Below are 23,422 nucleotides of genomic sequence, written 5' to 3'. Positions count from 1 at the left end.
GAAGCTGTGTAAACTGATATCCCTGAATATGAGTGTACTCTCAGCAGAGGTCCCCAGCAAGGTGGCCACAGGTAAAGGATCATGGAAAACATTACAAGAACCAAACACATTCATGAACAATATCATAGTAATACCACCACTAATCCGATGACTCTGACATAACATATGTAATGTGAAATGATAAGAGATGAGCCTGCACACACACACTTGAACAACTGTTATGATACATCCACACGCTATGAGGGTAACCATGCACATTGTCCTGGCACTGTAATACCTGCAGGAGATGTTAGGAGGGACACTGCTATACCTGTATGTGACTGTATGGGTAATATTGGCTAGTTGCCTTGTGTGTGTGTGTGTGTGTGTGTGTGTGTGTGTGTGATATATATATATATATATATATATATATATATATATATATATAATTTTTTTTTTGTTTATATAGCAAAACAAACAGTAGGGTCACCATGGATCTGAAGAAGGGTCCTGGAACCTGAAAGTGCTTATCTCTGATTTGGTTTGTTTGTTTCATGGAATACATGTTTGTTTATGCCTGATTCTGTGGTGACCCTACTGTTTTTTGTAGCTCTGTTATTGTTTCATCTACTGTGTCGTTCTTTAGTGGTTGTTTCACTTACGCTTTGACTGATTTAAATAAATAAATAAATATATATATATATATATATATATATATATATATATATATATATATAAAGAGAGAGAGATTGATATGACATAATCCTCACTTTCACGAATAATGTACATGCCGTTAATGTTGTCAAACACTTATGTATGTAGTGTGTGCACTAGCAAAACAGGTAGCACACATGCATCTGGTGTAACAATTTGATTGATGTTCCACACTATCAGACAGTCATGTATATTACAACAGAAGGAATACCTAGGTATGGCCAATAAGCTGTGTGGCAGTGCAATGTGACCGAGATGGTACACTTCACTTACACATCACTGGAAGATGTGTAGGGAGATACATGAAGACGGGTGCATTGTACACAGTTATTGGTGTGATGAAGGCTGGGAACCATGAAGGTATTATGGCATCTGATGTGCACATCCTTCACATACTGAGTACTTGCGTTACATTCAAGGGAGAAGTCTGCACTACGATCACATGCTGGTAGATGTACCACTTACCATATACCCCAGGACATGGATCACATACCTATTAGTCTGATTATAGGGTGTGATGTCCACATTATACTTGGGTGGTGTGTTTGTTTCCTGCTTCAACAAATCCCTCTGTGTTTATTGTCAATGCAGGTGTTGTCATGGCTGTGGCAGCATTTTTTGGTATGTGTTGATACTGTCTGTATTATACTAATATTACTTTTGGAGTCAGTGATTGCCCACAGTCTGTATTCCTTCAGGCAGCTGTTTGGACACAGCATGCGTATGTCACCTGAGATGTCTATCACTTAACTAATGGGCAGGAAAGGGCCTAACAGACACCCTTGATGTACCAACCTGAGCACTGGACCTGAGATATAGGTCACGTCACACATTTCAACATAGTGAGATGCCACGTATGTCATACACTGGACTACCCAATCTGATATAACTTATCACATTAGTAGTGTCTGTTGAGCAGAATATAACAGTGTCCCTCATGCTGGTGTAAAATGCTCTCTGTAATGTTTAGTAACAGCTCACACACGCAAACACACACACACACACACACACACACACACACACACACACACACACACACACACACACACACACACACACACTTGACTACAGTGATAATAGAGCCCCTACCTGTCTAAGTACACAAAATACAGAACACAGTACTTTACACAAGTGCCACAGCTCAAATCGAACTTGGACTGTGTCAGACACCACTTTATAGCTGATGACATCAGCAGTGTCTGTTGAAGAAGATATAACAGTGCCCCATATGCTGGTGTGTACTGCTCGCTGTAATGTCAAGCAACAGCTAACACACACACACACACACACACACACACACACACACACACACACATGACTGCAGTGAAAATAGAACCCCTACCTAAGTACACTGACTACAGAACACAGTACAAAACTGCCACAACACAGATCAGATTTTTACAAGGCTACAGGCCGACTTATAGTGGATGATATCAGCAGTGCATGTTGGAGAGAGGAAGTTGGAGGACTGCATGAAATAGATGTGTAGGCATGTGCAAGTATATAAATACTGTCATTTCATAGGATCGAAGTGGCAACTTCAGGATGCACACTTCTGCTCTTATGGCTAGACCCATATACACACACACATACACACACACACACACACACACACACACACACACACACACACACACACACACTTGACTGTAGTGAGAACAGAACCCCTACCTATCTAACTACACAGACTACAGAACATCAGAACACAGTACATTACACAAGTGCCTTGGCACAAGTCTGACTTTTACACAACTGCAGGTGAAATTATAGTAGATGACATCAGCAGGCCATGCGGGAGATAAAACGTTGGGAGACCTGTATAGGCTCATAGCTTTATATGTTCATAGGAGGATGCTAGCTTAATGGCCCTACAGTGTTTAGAAGCCTAGATGTGTAAAAACATAAGTACCTTTATTGAGCATAGTTGGGTGGCCGTTACCAGAACGATTTTGTGAGCAACACCAGCTGGCCTTGTCCATGAGGGATATAAGTGCTACCCCAGATGTGACTTTACAATCATCCAACCAGTAGTCAAGGTTGCACTTGAGCAGAGTCATTCAGGAGCAGTGATTTACACTCAGTGGGAGCCTATTACAGAGGAGTGTGAGTCGTTGTGAGATATATCTTTTTCTCTAGCATGTTCTCTTTATGTCACAGGCTAGATTGAGAACCTTGGGCCAAGTTATTCTTGTCCAATTTGATTTGCATATGTCCAGCATTTTCAGTAGGGCAGGGATCGAGACTGCTCTGTAGGTCAGGCATAGGTCACCTCTCAGCAGCCTGTATGATACTGAGTACATTGACAAGTCTTTCAGTCTTTTCATCTATGTCATGTTTGAAGACCCTGAAGTCTTACAGGCGCAACCCTACGTTTTCTCCAGCTGCTGCAGGTGTCTGGTGAGTACAGACAGAAGAGAGCAGTCTACTCAATTAGTGATCTGATAAGGGTAGAGTACAGCAGTGGTATGACCAACCTGGTCTCAGATGTGATGTCCATATGTGTGATCTGTGCAATGCAGAATGTGTGTCACCACTGTAGACTGCTCTCAACAAGTTTCACAACACTGTGTTTGAGCTTAGAGGGGTGGTATATAGATATATATATATATATATATATATATATATATATATATATATATATATCATAATTACCAGGGTAATTCATTGTCAAAGGGGACAATGCACCATTGTATGCTTTAAGGTTCAATCCATGAGTTTTGCACAAATTATTTGTGTGTGGCAGTCCCTTCCATAATATGTTACCATCACTGGGGGACTCTATTAATGTGTCCAGTTACCAGTCATCTGCAAACTTGGTAAACAGCAGGCCATCTACCATTGCCTGCACTTCAGGGAAGTAGTTTGCAAACAGGTGAGGGCCCAGCACAGTTCCTTGTGGTATTTTAATGGTAACTGGCTACTAGTGGCAGTGCAGTCCCCAACTTTGAGTGTTTGTGTTATGTCAGTGAGCCAGTTGCTTGTCCCTCTACTACTGTATGGCTTAATTCACACATGGGAGATCTTCACTATGACACATGAATGGGGGATATTGTCAAAGGCCTTGGTAAGTCAACAAAGGCAGTATGTTCTGTTGTCGTTCATCCAGCCGTGTGGGGTCAGTATCCAAGAAGTCCACAAGGTTCAATGAGCAATGTCTACCCTTGAAAAAAAGAACATAGGTAGGGTCAAGTGTGTTGAAGGTCACCTGTGTCCCTGTGGATATGGTCAATGCTGATTCCTTCCCTAACCTTGCAGATAAGTCTTTTTAGGCATATGGTTTAGTAGTTGTAGTTTTGCATGTTACCAGACTGATGTGTATTGCATAGCAAAGAACATTTATTATTACATTTTGTACTGTGGTTGATATATGTGTAGAAAATGTACTGAGACACCAGGGTTGCAGTGCTTGGGGGTGTGGCAACAGACAGATATATTGTAAATGCGTGACATACTGTTAGGGTCCTCAGTTTGTAATGTTTACACATGTAATTTCATGTCATACACAGAGAATGGACAGTAAACAGCAGTAATACAGCATAATATGCACATTTCCACAGCGTGGTGAGCAGTGGGTTTGAGTGATGTTTGGCAAAGTGTATACGTATGGCAGTTAAACATTTGTGCATAAGTAAGCAGTGCACAAATGCGAGCTGCATCGCTAAAGTCTGACAGTGCTGAGTCTTTGAAATACACTTGCTGCTTAACTGACTATGTGGGCAGCATTTGTTAATGCGTTGATACATTCCTTGTTGGGGTCAGATGGTACTGGGTTTGAATACATATGAATCTAATACTTTTAAATACATTGCTGCCATAGCTAATACTTTTAAATACATATAAATACATTGCTGCCATTCACCTTTGCTGCTCGTTGGTTCATGATGTTCACTTTTAAGCAAAAATGTCTTAAAGAGGTAAAATGGGTAGATAGGACAGTGGTGAAATGGGAAGGAAGCAAGGGGAAAAACAAAGGGAAAGGTCAGGAATGTGCATGAGGGAGATAGGACAGAATCATAGCTATCCATTTCTTTAACAGTGTAAAGTGAACATATGTGCAAAATATTAACTGAATTTGGACTGTCACCTCCAGAGAAAGCGATGATCAGAAAACAGTCATGTTGTATAGGCAATTGGACCGAATCAAGTGTGTCATGAAGACATGCGTGCAAAATGGAGAACTATGTATGGGCTTTTTTTTTTTTTTTTGTAGAGAGAGAAGAATGTTGGAGAAGGTATGTAGGAATGTTTGGGTGAGGTACGTTGGGTAGGTTAGGAAGGAATTGCAGACACACAAGAAAACAAGACAAGGGAGAGGGACGGTGATAGACGCAAAATTTTGTTGGGGGACACCATGATTAGGGGTGAGGGTGGGGACATCCAAAAACCATGGTCATCAAACTGGATGACAGTGAGACTCGAGTCCTTACCCACTAGACTGTCATCACTGTCACTTCACTCCGCTACTGGCTGGAGTGCTTGATGTGTCCTCCTCCGGTACATTGCAAAATGAGGGAAAGCAGCCTCTCCAACAGGTGTAGGCATTCACCAACAGTGCAGCGCACAACCCTATGCGACATCCCTGGTAATTCAGCATGGGTGATAAAATTGCCACCTCTGCCAGTGCTCCTGGAGGGTACCACTGGACCAGCTTATGGAGCAGGGCTACCTGAGGGGGGCAGGTAGTGCATGAGCAGCAGAGGTGGTGCTGCTAGGTTGACTCCCAAATGCGTTGGCAGTGGTGCTGGATGTGGTAGAGGGGGGCTTGCAGATCCTGTGGGGCAGGCCTACACTGCTGTCCCTCTGGAGCATTTAGTGATGTGGTACACATGGGTGAAATGGGCAGATTTGATGACAGGTAATAAAATAAAAAAAATACAAAAATAAAATTAAATAAAGAGAGATAAGAGTTGGGGTGAGAGAAAAAAAGAGATAAGATTAGTACCGTCAAATGTGACATACAGTGCATTGATACAATTATTTGACTCTTTTATCTTAACTTTTACTTTTAAGACTACCAACTCCTAATAGATAACTTTTACTTTTAAGACTAGTAGCTGCTAACAGATGCACACAGATTGCAGCAAGTGCTGCTTGACATGTACATGTATTGCACATACGTGTGTTCCAATTATACAGATTACAGTTTACAGCAGTGCATTTGTGCCATTGGTATAGAGCTTTGAATTTAATTTAAATATAATTGAATAGTTAACATTATTCTGTAGTTGGGAAGTGGGGTATTTGAACCCACAACCTCTAACTTAAGTCTAATATTCTACTCTCGGTTTGTGCTACACACTAATTGCATGCATACTTCTTTTACAGTTGAGAAGTACATGCTCAATTTGATATTCTAATATTGGACTCTTCGTTTGTGCTACAGGCTAATCCATGCATACTTGGCTTTTACAGTTGAGATATACATGCTCAATTTGATACAACTGTATAAAATACCAAAAAAGCTGTCTTTAACTTTCAATGCTACAATAGCACCACTCTTCTGCTGTATACTCGCCCATCTAGCTGCATGGATTCGGTCTTTTATCTCATGATCATGGGCAACTGTGGAAAAAAACGAACAGAATACCATTATGAATACCAGTCTTGCCTATATTCAGCTTTTAAGCCTTAAAAGTACTCTCTGTAGTTGCTACTTACACAGGTGTGGGATGTCCGCAGTCCTAAATTCCCCAATTCAAAGGTCAAGGGTATTCCTCTTCCTTCTCCGTAGATCTTTGTAATGATGCCGACTTTGTCACCAGTGCACAGGATACCGGTGGCACTGGTTACTGACCAGGCTAAACTATCCCAAGCTTCTGGCTTTTACTGGGAGCCAGAATAGCCCCCCTGCAGAAGCCTGGCACTGTGGTTCTCTACCAGGAGTCCAATAAAAATCTTGGACTCACGGACACCCCATCTCTGTACTCTATACCTGACACCTCCCATGTCTGCCATGGATCTAGAGCAATGGAGAGTGATGCTTTCCCACCAATTCCAGTCATCATGTTTACTGGGAGTGTGCACATTCTTTGAAAATGTTGCTGTTGGCTTACCACCTTGCAAATATGGTGCTCAGTATTGCAGACTCCCAAGCACTGCATTTGCATGATGGTAAGGAGAGCGTAACTTTGACAGGCAGTGAGGTATTACATAATTGCAGTTGCAATTTCAAGGTTGTTGGATGTGGCAAGCAACTAAGATAAGGTGAAAAACACAAATGAAGGTACAGCCAAAGGTAAAAGCTGGACTCTTTATAACCACATAAAGGTTAAGCGCTTTCGTCCCTAAAGAACTGGAACTTCATTAGAACAAACTAAAACAATTAACATAATGAATAAATAAATCCTTAAAATACAAACATGTGACCACTGGTTTAATTAATTTCAATTAAAAACAGAAGGACCTGCTAGAAACGTTTATACACAATGTAAAACCTGCTAAGAACATTTATAAACAGTGAATAGGGAGACAACTTATCACAACAATATACAGTTATAAATCTTATGCCCTAATTTTTAAAATATTGACAATAGAAATGTGTTCATTCAAACCAGGTGGCATAGCTGTATTTAATTTCAGTTGCCAAAAAACTTCTCGTCTCTCTATCCCACCAACCTCCCCTATAGTCTCTAGTAATGATTTCCAGTATACCAAACTTGAACTTACTAAACCCTGTGCAACTCAAAGTGTGTTTATAAAGTGCGTTATTCATGTTGCCTTTTAAAATGGCATATTGATGCTCATATATCCTTTTTCTCAATTGTCTGTCAGTTTTCCCTACATAGAAACATTGACATTTGTCACACACTGCAGTATAAACTACCCCTTTTGTTGCACAATTACCATTATTTTAGGTAAATAACAAAAGGAATTTTATTTATATTGAAAGTTGGATGTTCTAAGATGAAAGAACATTGATGGCAATTTCCACACTAGGTCGTTCCCTTGAAATTCAAAGGGGTTAAGGGAATGGGATGTTCAAAGAGAAACTTTAAATTCCACCCTGTCTTGAAAACAAAACGGGGATTTCTCCAAGGATAACTGACACATCTGGGTATGCTGTAAATATCACCCAGTTTTTGGTAATAATATCCTTGATTTCTTTAGATTCACAACTGTAGGGAACCACTATGTTGTTGGTGAACACTTCTTCCATATTATCCCTTGAATAGAAGGGATTTTTCCAATGTGTTCCCCAACAATGGTTTATATCTTGTACCCCATCCATACAGAATTTCGACAGTAACCTTGACGATCAAATCTATAGGGTACACCCTTTGAAAAAAAATCTGACCAGTCTTGCCTATTTCAATCTTAAAATGTAAAATATCTGAACACATTTTAGTCACATGGACCATTTGCCCTTTCACAATGTTCTTTTTAGTGTGGTGTGGATGACTATTCTGGTAATCAAGATAACTGTTAGAAAATGTATCTTTTCTAAAAATCTTTGAACCAAAACAACTACCACCACTCTCATCTTTATATAAGGTGACATCCAAATAGTCGATATTTTTCTCAGAATGTGTTCACGTAAATTTAACAAATTGTAAAATGTTCAAAAATCCCATAAAGGAATTCATGTCTTGTGACGCCTTTTTCCACAAGATGAAGATGTCATCCAGGTAACAGAAGTATCCCCACCATTTTTTCTTTAAACTCTGAATTGAAAACCTATTTGGTCTCTCATGCATACATAACTTGTTTTTCTTTCAGCTTTTCCTGGTTAGGGGTCACCACAGTGGAACTCCGGTCCGCTAATGATTGGCAGAAGATTTTTTACGGTTGCCATGGTGCCAGCTCGACACCCAACCTTCAATGAAGGCATGCCCATTCTACGCATGTCTTTCGAATGCCACTCGACCGCGGGGAGGACAGGCAGACTCCACACAGAAGGTGCTCCAGACGAGAATCGAACGGGAGAACCTCTTGCTATGAGGCAACAACGCTACCACTGCACCACCGGGGCTTATGGCATAAATGAGGGCACAACTTGCCCCCATTGCCACTTCCTCTATCTGTTTAAAAATTCACCTTCAAAAGAAAAAAAAATTATTATCCAAAATCATTTCCATAACTTCCATGATAAAGTTTACCATGGTATTGTCGAATGTAGTCAGGGTCCTAATAGCTTTAGAAAACAACAAAAGTCCTTCCTGGTGAGGAATAGAAATAAATAGGTCTACAACATCAATAGTTGTGAAACTACAGTCTGAACTATACCATTCTTGTTTAATTTTGGAAAGAAAATCCGAAGAATCTTTCAAACAATCTATCAAAGAAATGAAATTCTTTAATATTTTATATATGAAAACTCCTAACGGATAGGTAACAGTATTCTGTGCTGACACAGACACTCTATTGGATTGTTGTTGAATATTTTTATGCACAGTGGTCACATGTTCTTATTTTAAGTATTTATTCATTATGTTAATTGTTTTAGTTTGTTCTAATGAAATCTCAGTTCTTTAGAGATGAAAGCTCTTAACCTTTATGTAGTAATAAAGAGACTGGCTTTTACCTTTGGAAGTACCTTCATTTGTGTTTTTCACCTTATGTTGGCTGCTTGCCACATTCCAAGCTAGTTTTGTGTATTGGTTTCTTGTTTAGCTTGGTCTGTGCTGTTCTTTTTTATAAGGTTATTGGATGTACAGACAGTTGTATGTGTGTGTTAGGCAAATGTGAAGGCCATGCCAGTACATATAGTAGAAATATACTAACAGGAATATAGTACACAGTATGCACACATTCATACATGTGATAATACATAGATATATACATAAATAACTGACACGAAACTAGTATCTTAGCCCTTATACATTTGATTAATATCAGCTCCACTATGTTAAGTGTCATGAGAGTGACTGTAATAGGCAGTGTAACAACAGTAAAAGTGTATCTAATACCTTGTATTCAAACTCAGCACCCTGTGTATGGCAGTCCTACACTTACATCTGTTGCCACAAGAAGGTTGAGAAAACACTTGTCTGTGTTGCCGTTCATTGCTATAAACTGCAGTGTCACAACAGTAAAAAGAAAAGTTGCACACCCTGTACTAGAACCCGGGACCATCTGTACTTCAGCCCTACACTTACAGCTACTGCAACAGGCCTCATCATCATCATCATCAGCCCCCTTTTTCCCATTTTTCTATATAGGGTCAGGGTATCATGTTAACTGTCACTAACTCTCTCGATTCAATGCCACACTTCTGCCATCTTCAACACTCATGCCTGACTGTCGCAGATCTTCTTTCACATAATCCATCTACCTCTTTGCTGGATATCCTCGCTTCCTCTTATCTTCTTCCTGTCTGTTCCAAATCTTCCTCACCGGATTGTCTTCTGCTTTTCTGCACATGTGCCCAAACCACCGTAATGTGTTCTCTTTGATCTTTCCTGCAATTGGAGCTACTTTGGCTTCTGCTCTTTTGTCCTCATTTCTTCGTTTGTCTCACAGTGTGCATCCTACCACCTTTCTCAGGCACTTAATTTCCATCACCTCTAGTTTCTTCAGCTGTGCTGCCTTTACTGCTCAGGTTTCTGTACCATGCAGTAGTACTGGTCGTACCACTGTCTTGTTCACCTTACTTTTCAGCTTCTTTGGCAATCTTCTGTCGTAGACTACACCTGATACTCTATGCCAGTTGGCTGCGGCCCCTCTGATTCTAGCTTTGACCTCTTCATTCAGACTACTTTTCTCCTCAACTACCCCTTCCAGATAGTTGAAGCTGCTTACCTGTTCCACTATCTTCCCTTCTATCTCCATTCTCAGCTTCTTCTGATTTCCCCAATTTGCTGTCATTACCACCATCTTATCTGTGCTTAGTTTCATCCCATGTGCCTTCAGATTTGCATTCAATTCTCCTGTCCTTTGCTGGAGTACTAGCTCAGAGTCTGCCTGTACTGCCACATCATCTGCATACAGCAGCTTTGTTGAATTGTCCCCTCCAACCTGTTTGCTAATGTAGTCCATCACCAGTATGAACAGCAGTGGGCTCAGAGCTGAACCCTGATGTACACCCACTCCCAATGGGAACCACTCTGTGAGGCTGAACACTGTTCATACTTGAGTCATTGTGTCCTTGTACATAGCCTGCATTAATTCTACAATGTTTCTGGGACTTCAAACCACCACAGTACTGCCCAGATCAGCTTTTTTGGGACCTTGTCATATGCTTTCTCTAAATTTAGGAATGTCCAGTTGGACTCTCTCCTCATCTATAGCTTTTTCTCAGGTATCTGTCTCAATGCAAACATTGAGTCAATTGTGCTGCATCCTGATCTGAATCCAAACTGCTCATCTCCCATCTTACATTCTACTAATCTGTGTATCTGTTTATCAATCACCCTCTCCAGAACTTTCATGCAATGAGAAAGGAGTTTGATGCCTCTGTACTGCCCACAGTTGTGAATGTCCCCTTTCTTCTTGTACACTTGCACAAGTATGCTTATTCTCCAGTCATCTGGGATATGCCTTTCTCTCCATACTGCTATTAGTCCCCTCAGGAGCCATTTCTCCCCTATCTCACCCAACGTCTTTATCATATCTGTTGTGACCTCATCTGAGCCTGCTGCTTTTCCTGAGTTCATCTTCCTTAGTGCTGTTCTTACTTGGGCTCCTCTTCTTTTCTCATCGTAGGTGGTTTCTGGGCAGTACAGCTTCTGTGGGGTTTTCTTCATTCAGAAGCTGCTGGAAATACTCCTTCCATCTGCCTTTGATGTCCTCTGGACTGGTGAGCAGGTTGTTGCTGGCATCCCTTATGAAGGGTGTCTGACTATCTTTGTCTTTCTGCCTTTGCCTTGCAACCTGATATAGTTTCTTTGTGCCCCCTTACTGAGTCACTTTCCAGAAGCTGGTACAGTGCCTTTGATGCCCTATTCTTTGCTATTGCAACTTCTTTCTTAGCTTCTTTGTTAGCCAATCAGTAGTCCTTCCTAGCCTGGTCATTTGTTTCTGTCTCCCACTTCTTCCTCCACTCCTTCTTTCTTTTGATGACTTCTTGGACTTCTGCAGTCCACCACCAGCTTTCCTTATGCACCTTATTTCTATACCTGGCTTGGCCACATATTTTTTCTGTATTCCTAACACATGCTGTTTTTAGGTGCTGACATTCTTCTCCATCTCCATCTATTTCCTCTTCTTCTTGGGGTGCTAGAGCCCTGAGTAATTCCTTGAACTGTTGTACTTTCTCTCCAGTCAACTTCCAGGCCTTCAGGCTAGTCCCTGTTGACCTTAGAGCCTTCTCTGACCACTGCTTGCAGTTGATTGTGGCAACTAGTGGTTTATGCTGTGGGCTGACTGTTTCACTGGGAAAGACTTTGCAATTATGGATTCAACCCCAGTGCCTTTTCTTTACTAGGAGGAAGTCCACCTGAGTTGCATGCTGACTACTCTTGTATGTGATCTTGTGACTCTTTCTCTTTCTGAACCATGTGTTGGCTATTATCAAGCCATTTGCCAGAGAGAAGTCTAGAATGGCTTCCCCTTCTTTATTCCTATTGCCCCACCCATGTGGACCCAGGCAATCCTCAGATCCTGTTCTGTTTGTCCCGATATGTGCATTCAAGTCACCCATTATCAACACCAATTCATATTGTCCTGCTTCATCTAGTAGGTTCTGCAACACCTGTTTAAATGCACACTTGTCCTCACTATCACAGCCCTACTGTGGGGCATAGGCTGAGATTATGAATACTGCCCTGTCATTACACTGGAGTCTGACTGCCATGAGTCTGTCATTAATTCTGATGATATCCCTTACTGCCTTCTGAAGCCTCTCTCTCACCACAATTCCTACACCATTTCTAGCTTGCCCTCCACCTGAGTAGTAGACTCTGGATCCCAAGCCAAGTGGCTTTGCTGTACTGCCCTTCCATCTCATTTCTTGGATACATAGGATGTCCAGTCTCATCCGTATCACCATGTCATCCACTTCTAAGCTGCATCCTGTCAGTGAACCTATATTAAGCATAGCAATTCTCAGTTCATGTTTGGTAGAGCTATTTACATGATATTCCCTATTTTACTAATCATTCTTACGGTCTCACTGTTAACCACCATGCAACATCACTTAGCAGGTTTGCGTGATGCCCAATAGTATTAATTGAGTGCATCTGGTTTCTATTTTTGGCTGTCTGGGTCCTGTCTGGCCAGTAGCCCAGTTTGCGCAGTTCCACGCTTCATATAAACAAGATAAGCCAAACATGTAATTCATTCTTCTCTGGTTCCCATGTGCTTGCAAATATCCAACTCTGTCTTTCATTTCCAAGTTTTTTGGCCATACTTCATTTATTTGAGCAGTAATCTGAGACATGGACAGTGTAAGTCAATTTATATCATTGACCTTAAAATGTGTGAGGATATTAAGTGGAAATACTAACATAGGCAGTTGCCAACAAATGAAGGGTAGGCTAGATGTTAAGGAACACAACCTGTAACTTGTCTCCTGCTTACTTACATAGGTTCATAGGTAGGTACTAGGCTATCGGCTCAAGGGCCTACGTAAGCCTAGCCAATAAGGTTCCCTGGCTGACACCATCCAAGAAAGTTATTTCAAGCAGAAACACAGAAGTGATCCCCAGGATGTATTTGCTATTTCCCATCCACTCATCAGGATTTTTCTTGAAGAGTGCTAATGAAGAACTTTGCTTGACATAGATGGGTAGCCTGTTCTAGAGTATGGGAAGTTTCTGGGACAGGAATCTATCCCTCCAGCATGTCCTGGTTATTGTGGTGACAAGGTTTAGGTCCCTAGAATGTGTAGCCCAGAAGGATTGGGATTTCTTTAGGTGTAGCATGTCCAACAGCTCTGGGTTTGACATAGCTTTATATGTTAGGCAGAGATTACCTCGGAGTAGGTGATATGCTATGGAGTAAAAGCTGGAGTTTTTTTGAGGTGGTCAGTGTAGGGCATTTGTTTGAGGCCAGTAATCCTCTTTGTGAAGTACTTCTGTGGCCTTTCTAGCTGCTGCAGATCTCTTGTGAGGTACATTCTAAAAGGGGTGTTGTACTCTATAATGGGTCTAATGAGTGTCGAGTAGAGGGAAACAATGACCTCTTTTTTTCCTGGATGAGAATCCTTTTATGATGAGGTGTGCCACGTAGAAGGACTTCCTGACTACTGTGGTGATGTGACTATCAAAGGAGAGACTACTGTCCACCTGGGTCCCAAGGTCTCTTATCACGCATTTGGTGTTAAGTAGATTGCTGCCTCTGTGGTAGTTCATGGGTACAGCGTTTTTACCAAAGGGGGTGACACTACACTTTTTGGCATTGAGCTTGAGGCCATGGCTCTGACACCAGGCATCTGTCTCAGTGAGGCCCTTCTGTAGGATGTCCACATCATTTGGGGACTTGACTATGCCTCCTAGTTTGCAGTCATCTGAAAATTTCGTTAGCCAGAGGCCTTCTGTGTTAGCCTGTACTTCAGAGACGTAGATACCAAACGAGAGGTCCCAGGATGGAACCCTGTGGTACTCCACTTGTTACTGCTTTGAGGTCAGATTTGGAGTCTGCAACTTTTACTGTGTGGGTTCTGTCAGTGAGCCAGTTGGCAACCCATCTTGTGACATAGGGATTTATACCTAGTTTACTGAGTTTAGCTATAATTCCAGAATGGGGGATGGTGTTGAAAGCCTTGGCAAGATCAAGATAGGCTGTGTGAACCACCTTACCCTCATCTATGACTTTGATGACTGCCTCAAAGAAGTCGATCAGGTTCAGGAGGCAAACCCGAACTGGGTGGGATCCAGAGTTTGGAGGTTACCAATGTCTATGTTTATGAGTTCCATGATGATACGTTCCATGGCCTTGCAGACCAGGCTCGTCAGGCTAATAGGTTGATAGTTCCCGGGATCAGTGATGGCTCCCCCTTTGTTTCCTACCTTACATCTACCACTTCGTAGATTTAACCTGACACACCCAGTGGAAGTAAGGCAGCCTGCAGTGCTGTTGTGTTTTCCTTCTCCCAACCACTAATCATTCACAGTTGCATTCCATTAAAAACAAATACTGTGGGAGTCCCTGCACTATGTTTACATCTCCTACAGAGATCCAGGTTTTTGGGGATTCAGCAATTCTAATGATTTCACACCTCATTTGCATATTTACTGTGGTAGTAGCCCTGAATCTACACCATATAAAAAGGGAACCATGTTGCTAAACAAACTGATGGTGAGGAGACTTATTTATGTTGGGAAGACTGCAGATAATGCTATGTCTTCAGGATATATCTGTACAAAGAAGTACTGAACTTCAGAAGGAATACTTCCATTTGGTCAGCTACATACTGCAGATGCCGCAATATATTTAAGAAAAATCTGAAGTAAAGGCTTTAACACTTCTATCTGTATTCATTAGTTAGAAGTGTACTGATGGCATGGGCATGTTTGCCAAGCCATTTTAGAGGTATACATTTATTTTATTTATTTATTTTATTTTACATTTGTTGACTGGGCTAGTCTAGCTGGATATATGTCCATTTTCAGTAGAGGACCGGGGAGATAAGCTCCAAACAGTTCAAATAAAATTCACATCTACAAAAGTACATATTTAAAATGCAAGTACATTCACAGTAAAGAAAAAAAAACTTTAAGTGGTCACACATTTATAAAGTATAAAAAAATGCAAAATATTTGACTAGACTTAGTGCAATTACTAATGAAGTTACAATTAAATGTTCAGAAAGAATAATAGATAAAAAAAGTACAGTATAAATGTAGATAAGAAAGGAAGATAAAAAGAAAGTAAAATGGAGTAGGAGTTGAGTAATACATCTAGTCGTAAAACATATCACTTTTTTGAGAATACAGTAATAAGTAAGACTATTACCAATACATGAAAAAGGAATGATGTGTGATAAATATGTACACGTTTCCTGGACAGTTCCCTTGATAGCACTCTTAGTGTTAAAAAGATGGTTTGATAGCAAAATGTGTCATTTTCCTGTTCCTTTGTGGGAACAAAGGTAAATTAATATTATGGCAGAAACAAGAGTACACTGTTCTTTTTTGTGGGGGAACAAAGGTGAGTTAATGTTATGGCATAAACAAGGATATGTTGCTCTTGTTTCCTCTCCTTGTTTTGCATCCTGCTTGTTGTTCCTATTTCACATGTTTAGACTGTTTCCAATGGGTAATACTGAGTGGCTACCTTTACTTTGTTCTGTAAATAGTTATTTTGTAGCTATGTGATGCTTATGTGTATTATCCTTCTGTTGTTGTTTAGGATACCTAGGAGTATGCCACCCAGGCATGTCTTTCCTCTGAGACCCCCCCCCCTTCACTGATGCTGAGAACTAGGTGATTATGGATCCCTTTAGGCAACATGGTGCTTTTCTGCTGGAAAGGGGATAGGGATATGGGATGCAGGCTCCAAATATGGCACCAGATAGTAGCTGACGTGAATGCTGTGGGTAGCCATGATAGAATATATGAGCAGGTGCGCCACAAGGCCACTAGCATCATCACATCTGCACTGAGGAGAGCAGCTGCAGTGGGCTGTGACCAGATGGTTACTGGAGGAGGGCCTGCTAGGGAACCACCACTAATAACCAATGAAGAGTTTCACCAATTTCAGGGATCCAGACAGCTCCCAGGAGAGTACCATACAGCATGTGCTGGATGTCGGTGCAACAGTTTCTGAGACAGCAAGCACATCCCAGGAGGAGCCTCCAGGTAGACTTTGATATCTGAACAGTTGAATACTGTTGTATAGTAAAACAAATGAAATCAAGAATTGACTTCTGTGTCGTATCTCTTTTTTGAGGTGGGGGTTGAAGATTGCTAGTTATTAGCTTAGGTTGGAGCTAGGGCGGCCACAGTGGTGCAGCAGTTAGCATTGTCACCTTACAGCAAGAGGTTCCCCGGTTCGATCCTCGGCTGGGGTGCTGTCTGTGCAGAGTCTGCATGTCCTTCCTGTGGTCGCATGGGTTTCCTCCCACATCCCAAAGACATGCTGTGGGTAGATTGGGCACTCTAAATTGGCCCAAGGCATGAGTGTGTGCATGTGTGTGCCTTCTGTGGAAGGTTGGACGCCGGGCTAGCAACTTGACACCGTACAACTCTGCCAATCGTGAGTGGACAGGTGATCCGCTGTGGTGACCCCTAACAGGGAAAAGCCGGAAGAAGAAGAAGCAGCTTCAGTTCGAGTTGTCAGCTACGTTCTTGTTGAAAGTGTAGTTAATGGACATATAAAGGGGTAAAAGTATTACCCCTGTATTATTGTTAATTGCGATGACGTTGTTCTTACCTTCTGCTTAATGTTTTCCAGGACCATCTGTATTAAAGAGGGGAATCTATTTGCAGATGGTAAGCCAAATATTTTTATGTTAGTACTGCCGAGCAATTTAAAGAAATACTTTAGTGCATGCTGTTGATGTCAGGCCTGTTGTGTGTATTGCTGTACTGTCTACAATAGTGGCAGCACTGTTATTTTGTTAGCATATATTGCAGTATAGTAGTGTGGGTATTCATTTATTCCAGTGTTTGTTGTGTGAGTTGCCTGGCATCAATGTTAATGTATGTATGTGAGTAGGAAGAAGGGTATACCAAGCATGCCTATGTATGTTTACACCAACAGCAGCTGGTGGTTCCCCTTCTGTCTCCTCATCTGCCTGTGGATGTGGTGGCTTTGGCCTTGGTGGTAGGATGTGTACCCCTTCCCTTGCTGATCCTGCTGAAGCTGTTTCCTCAGGATTATGTTGTGTAGCATGCCACATACTGTGAATATTTCTGTACATGTCCATGGAGTGTACTGCAGGGCTCCCTAAGATGTATCTTGGCAGTGGAACTGTGACTTCAGCAGCCGAAACACACACCCTGTATTTCTTGTCCGAGCATGTGCCTCATTATGGTGTTTTTCTGTGGGTGTGTGTGCATTTCTGATGCATGTCATTAGCCACAATTCCACTATATAGCATGCATCCCCCAGTAGACGGCCCTGTGGGATATTTCCACCCAGCAAACATCTATAACATTTGGGAGGTGTGCCAGATATGTGAGTCATGGTAACTGCCAGGGTTGCCAGCACACATGTTCAAGATGATTTCCTTCGCATTGCACATGACTTGGCAGTTGATAGAGTGGCAGCCCTTTCTGTTTATGTAGAGCCCACCCTGTTCCCTGGGTGGTGCCTTCATTTCTCTATGTGTGCAATCTACGTGGTAGAACTCCTGCATATTTCTGGCCCTCTCTTCAGAACCCTGGGGAAAATATATATGCTTATTAGCATGTAGGAGCATAGCATACAGGAATTGGTGGAGGATTCTGGATGCTGATGCTTGTGACACCCCCAGCATGTCCCATTTTGGTCTCTGAAGGTACCTGTAGCTAAGATTCAGGACAGCAGAAGTTGGATAGTTTCTGTAGTGTGTCCCTGTAGTGCTCTACAGTTTCCACATTATGTAAGTTGTGAAAAGTTAAACAGGGCCTAAAAACTCTTCTCCTTTTCAGCCTAGGGCATAGGCCTATTAGCAGCAGCAGCATTGGCTTCAGCCTGTAGCACATACAAATGAATTAAGGCAGCAGCAAGCACTAACATTCTGTCCATGTAGAGTCTTTTCTGTGTGGTTGTATTGCAAAAGTTTTGGAATTCACAGGAGAAACCAGCATGGAGTCTACACAGATGCTTTACAGCTTGTTGAATAGCTCTACTGTGTTGGATTAGTTAATTAGTATGCAGTTCAGCTGCTTATGTTGTAATTAGCATCCCACAGTGTTTACTTTGTTTGCACAGGGGTGTGTGCCTCTATACTGCGCTTACTGAATCTAAAACTGTCTGTGCTTGGCAATGCGCAGACAGTGAAAAGTGACCATGTAGGCTTTATTGAATATCCCTGATTGCTAGCTTTGGGAAATTGCAATGAAACACACAGTAAAGACAACACAACACAATAGAAGAAGTATCAGTTGTAACTGATTCTACTACTGAGTACTGTTGAAACCTATATCAGCTATAAAAATAGTAAAACAGATTAAAAATAATGTAAAGCACCTGGAACTGATGGTATAATGCCACAGATTTTAAACAATTATTTCCATAGAATGTTATTTGCATGTTGAAAAAATTTTCTTAAACGTTCAGTATGACCCGCTTGTTGGTAGGGTCACCATTTACCTGTATTTTACCTAGATCCCTTTTGCTAACTCTTTGGCATTTACTCTTCTGTGGCGCCTCACCAATTGCATTCCTTATCTCAAAATTCAAAGCTCATCCCTGTTGCCTCTTATTCTCCACAAAGGGTATGGTTTCAGGACTTCAGGTCCTTGGTAATGCAGAAATCTCTCCCACTGTCTTAGTGAAGTCTGTCTGTGTTGGAATAAAAAAATGCACATCAGGGCTTTGCTCCAGACTTTGTTCCTTTGTTCCCTATGTAAATTCCAACAAGAATACCAGAGGATTTCATAAGACCCAGAAAACCTTTCTTTTGCCACATTTATTCTAAGTAGTAGATGGGTGGAAAGTTCTGTACCACCTCAATTTGTCAGTTAAAACATTATTCTGACCTACCAGAATCTGGTGTGATCTGGGTCTCAGTTACTCTGTAGTTAACAATCATGCATATGACATTTCTGGCCTTTTATCCATTTTATTGCTTGTGGAGCACAGGACTGTGTTTCAGTACCAGATGGCCAGGCAGCCCATCAAAAGGGTTCTGTATATTGTCCAACGTTAGCAGAAGGTTTCTACCCTGCCTTGGGGCCTGAATTTCATTAGTGATAAGTTGGGTCATTCTTTGTTCAGCATTACTGGTTTGGTGGATGTGATGTTTGTTTCTCTGAGGACATTTTTCTTGGCAGCATCACTTCTGTTTGCAAGGCTTTGGAACTTTAGGCCTTTATTTGTATGAAGCCATATTCAGTCTTCCACAAAGATGATGGATCCTTCAGGACAGCCTTCATGTCTTGATAAAAGTGGAATCGGAGCTCTACTTAAATACCTCTCAACTGTATAAATTTTCGCAGAATGCCAAGGTTTTTGTCTTATATTTTTGGTCTGTTTTTCAGAAATGTGTTGTCTTCTGGCAAATTAGTAGCAAATCATTAAAGACTGAAGTTAGAAAATAATGGCAGAGATTTGAGTTTCTGACTTCATACCCTTCAGAAAATTCATGCTAATGCAAAACCTGTTATTCTATCAACTTTCTAAGATTGTAAGAGCAATATTTAAAAACTGTCCCTATTTTTGGACCCTTGTCCCACTTTTATTTATGACTTTGTCCAGATTTCTACCTCTAAGAGGTTGAGAGGTATGAGTAGTCCGTCCAGCTCCCTGTTTTCTCAGTAGGATCAGGCACTTCACATCCTGGAAGTGCACTGACAACTCAGATTTAAACTAGGTGTCTTTGAACTTCCACAGCCAGAGCAATACTGTTGACTTTAGACCGTCTTCTCATTTTCCTTACAGTAATGCTCTTTAATATTTTCAAGTTCAATTTACATTTCTTCCTTTTAACCTGTCCCTTGGCTGTTTTTTCCTCTTCTATTTCTGTTGAAACAATGGTATCATTTTTGTAGACTGAATATTTTCTGATTGGACAATGTTATCATTCCCTGTAATCTGGGTGTTACATATCGAAGTAGTGCCCTTTTAGTTTAGCATATTTTTACATAGCATGATGTACATTAGCCATTTCCTTTTTTCCACTAGTTACTTGCTGTAATTTTATTTAATGTTTTCTTTTCATTACTTTTTGTCACTTTGCCAGATTCTATTTATTGTGGATTAACTTAAGCAGTCAAATAAAATATATTATTTTTTGTATTTTAACTTCTGTATAAACTCTTATGTTTAAGTATTCAAATAAATATTGCATGTTAAGTGAGTGTGCTTTTTGCACTTCTGTTCCCCTGTGCAAGGCTGGTTCTTCAAGCATGTAACTGTGTGTGTGGACTTCCAAATAATTTGGACATGGATATGATCAAATAGCTTTATACAGCTTTTGTATGTGATGGTGGTAGTATTTTGTTTTGTATCACTCAGTGAATGGGGATTGAACAGAGTAGCACATGGTACTGAGCTTGCTCCTATAGCCTAACATTATTTATTTATTTTTTTATTCATTTAACATTTGGTGTGGAGTCTGCATGTCCTCCCCATTGTCGAGTGATGTATAAAGACATGCAGGTAGGTGCATGCGTGAATGGGTGTGCCTTCTTTGAAGGTTGGGCGTCGGGCTGGCAACTTGGCACGTAAAAATCCACTGCCAATCATTACCGGGCCGGAGTTCCACTGTGGCAACCCCTAACTGGGAAAAGACGAAATACATTATTTTACTATTTATTTACTGGGAAAGTACGACTTGAAACAAAGCCAATTTTCAGCAGAGGCCTGGGGAGAAACACTCCAGATGCATGTCTTTACAACATGGGAGAAAACCGGAGCTCCCAGCAGAAACACACATGAATGCAGGGAGGGCATGCAGACTCCACATAAAAGGCACCTCAGCCAAGAATCAAACAGGAGAATCTCTTGCTGTGAGGCAATAACTCAACCGCTGCGCCACTTCACCTTTGGATGTAGAGATAATCGTACTTCTTAGTTGCCTTTTTCTCTACTCAGAGTCCTTTATCTTAGTGGGTTGCTTGCACTTGCATACAGAGTTAGCAAAACAACTTACTTGTGTAACTAGATTGCTTACTGGTTTTCTGGACAAATGTTTCCCCTCTAGTCTGGGAAAATTCTGCATTCTTTATCTAGTCTGGAGTTGCAGTTCAGTACAAATACTTTATGCTGTACTGACTTGCCAGATAAAGCCTGCTTTTAAAATAGATTTACTAGATGCCTGCCATTCATGAGACTTATTTGCCTTTGTTCCTGCCATCATAAACTCACTTACTAATGCCATGTGACCATAATCATCTACATTTCAGACTTGGTTTCATTTCCTCATAACATGCGTTCTGGCAGCAGTGAAAACTTAATTCCAACTTAAATCTAGCTATGTATCATTATAAACACAACATTTAACCACAAGTAAAGAGGCAACCGATAGACAGCAGTCTGAAGATACAAAAAGACAGCCTGTTAACAAATATCTGGGACAGCATAGGCCTACGATAATAAGATAGGCTGTATGAAAGAGATAAACCTTATAGACCCCTTAAAGTTATGCTCACTAGAGCATTCTCTTAGTTAGCAACATAGTAAGCTCTAAGAAATAGAACCTGGTAAGAAAAGGAGCACATGCCAAACAAGTCAGCCACAGTTATGGGCCACAGGCATCTCCTTCCCAAATCGGCTGAGTAGCTGAGCTAATGATTAGTAGGGCACTAAGAACTTTTGTAGGCAAGCAGGATGGAAGGTAGTCAAGGCACTAGATCTAATGCCAAAACCTTATTTGTTAATTTTAATGCCATCATCACTCCACAGCACTAAATTGAAATGATCTTGCTGCTGGGATACCTGTGATTGACCTGAAAACAGAGATCTGCATGTGCTGGAGGTAGGCAGGAGCAGCACCAGAAAACCATATGTTCTGGCTATTGGAGTCTCTTAGCAAAGGTCTTTAAGTGCTTTCCCTGATTTTGAAACTCCAGTGGTGTCCTCTGAAGCAAAATGGAACATTGAGTTCATTCATTATTTCTTTGGTACCAACTTTATCCAAATTATGTCATGGGGGAGCCAGACCCTGCCACAACACTCAGTGGGTATAAGGTGGAGAACTTAATCCTTGCTAGGATGACAGTCTATCACAGGATACACACACACACACACACACACACACATACACGATGAGAGTCACTATCATCACCAACCTCCTTTTTTCCAATCTAGACATGAGGTCATCGTGCTGTGTCTGTCGGTTTAGTAACACTCTTCTACCTTCTTCGACAGTGATGTCTCACTGTTGCAGGTTTTCTGTCATGCAATCCATCCACCTCTTGGCTGGAGATCCTCACTTCTTCTTGTCGTCTTCCATTCTCTCCCAAATCTCCTTTACCAAATTGTCTACTGCTTTCCTTTACCTGCTCAAACCACTGTAATCTGTGCTGTTTGAACTTCTGTGCAAATGAAGCTGATGCCATCATTTCTTCACCTGTCACACAGTGTGCATACTATTACCCATCTCAGGCGCTGCTTCTCCATCACATCTAACTTCTTCAACTTCTCTACCATTATTGCCAGGTTTCTGTACCATACAGTAGTACTGGTCACATCAGTGGTGTACCTAGCATGTTGGACACCCAGAGCAGAAATATTTACACCCCCCCATGCAGAGATTTTTTTTCTAACACCTCCTCCTCTATGACAGTTGCGTTTAGTAATAATCATGAAATTAAATAAAATAATGGCCAGGAATGAACAAGTTCGGAGCAATGATCAAACCACCAAAAGACTTAGCCATCCTACAGAAAGGCTTCTCCCAAACAAATAACCAGCACCAGAATCATGGACTAAAGCTAAATGTCAAAAACGCATTATCGTCTCTTTTAGAAATTTGAATATGACATTGACAAGACACCCGTAAGAGCTGACCCAGTAGTTCGGGATTTGGTAACTTATGTGGACAGTTAACCCCAAATTCTATTAGGAACAGATCAAAATGAAGCAAACTTAGGGACTTTCTGCAAAATCAGGAACAGTTTCAACTTGGTTTTACAAATACAGTACCCAGAGAGAGAGAGAGAGAGAGAGAGAGAGAGAGTAAAGATTGTAGCATATTTCATGCAAATGCACACTAGTCATGTGAAGGCAAGCTATAAGTTAAGTAAACAGTATGAGAATA

General features: G+C 41.2%; 1 protein-coding gene across 1 annotated transcript in view; it reads left to right on the top strand.

Moving 5' to 3' along the window:
* ARSK (arylsulfatase family member K) overlaps positions 1–23,422 on the top strand; it is a 1,632,787-nt gene that overhangs the window by 1,174,609 nt on the left and 434,756 nt on the right. The window lies entirely within an intron of this gene.

Source organism: Protopterus annectens, chromosome 2.part2, assembly GCF_019279795.1.
Source record: "Protopterus annectens isolate FY-2018-M chromosome 2.part2, PAN1.0, whole genome shotgun sequence".
Classification (NCBI taxonomy): domain Eukaryota; kingdom Metazoa; phylum Chordata; order Ceratodontiformes; family Protopteridae; genus Protopterus; species Protopterus annectens.
This window is presented reverse-complemented; position numbering and strand designations above follow the sequence as displayed.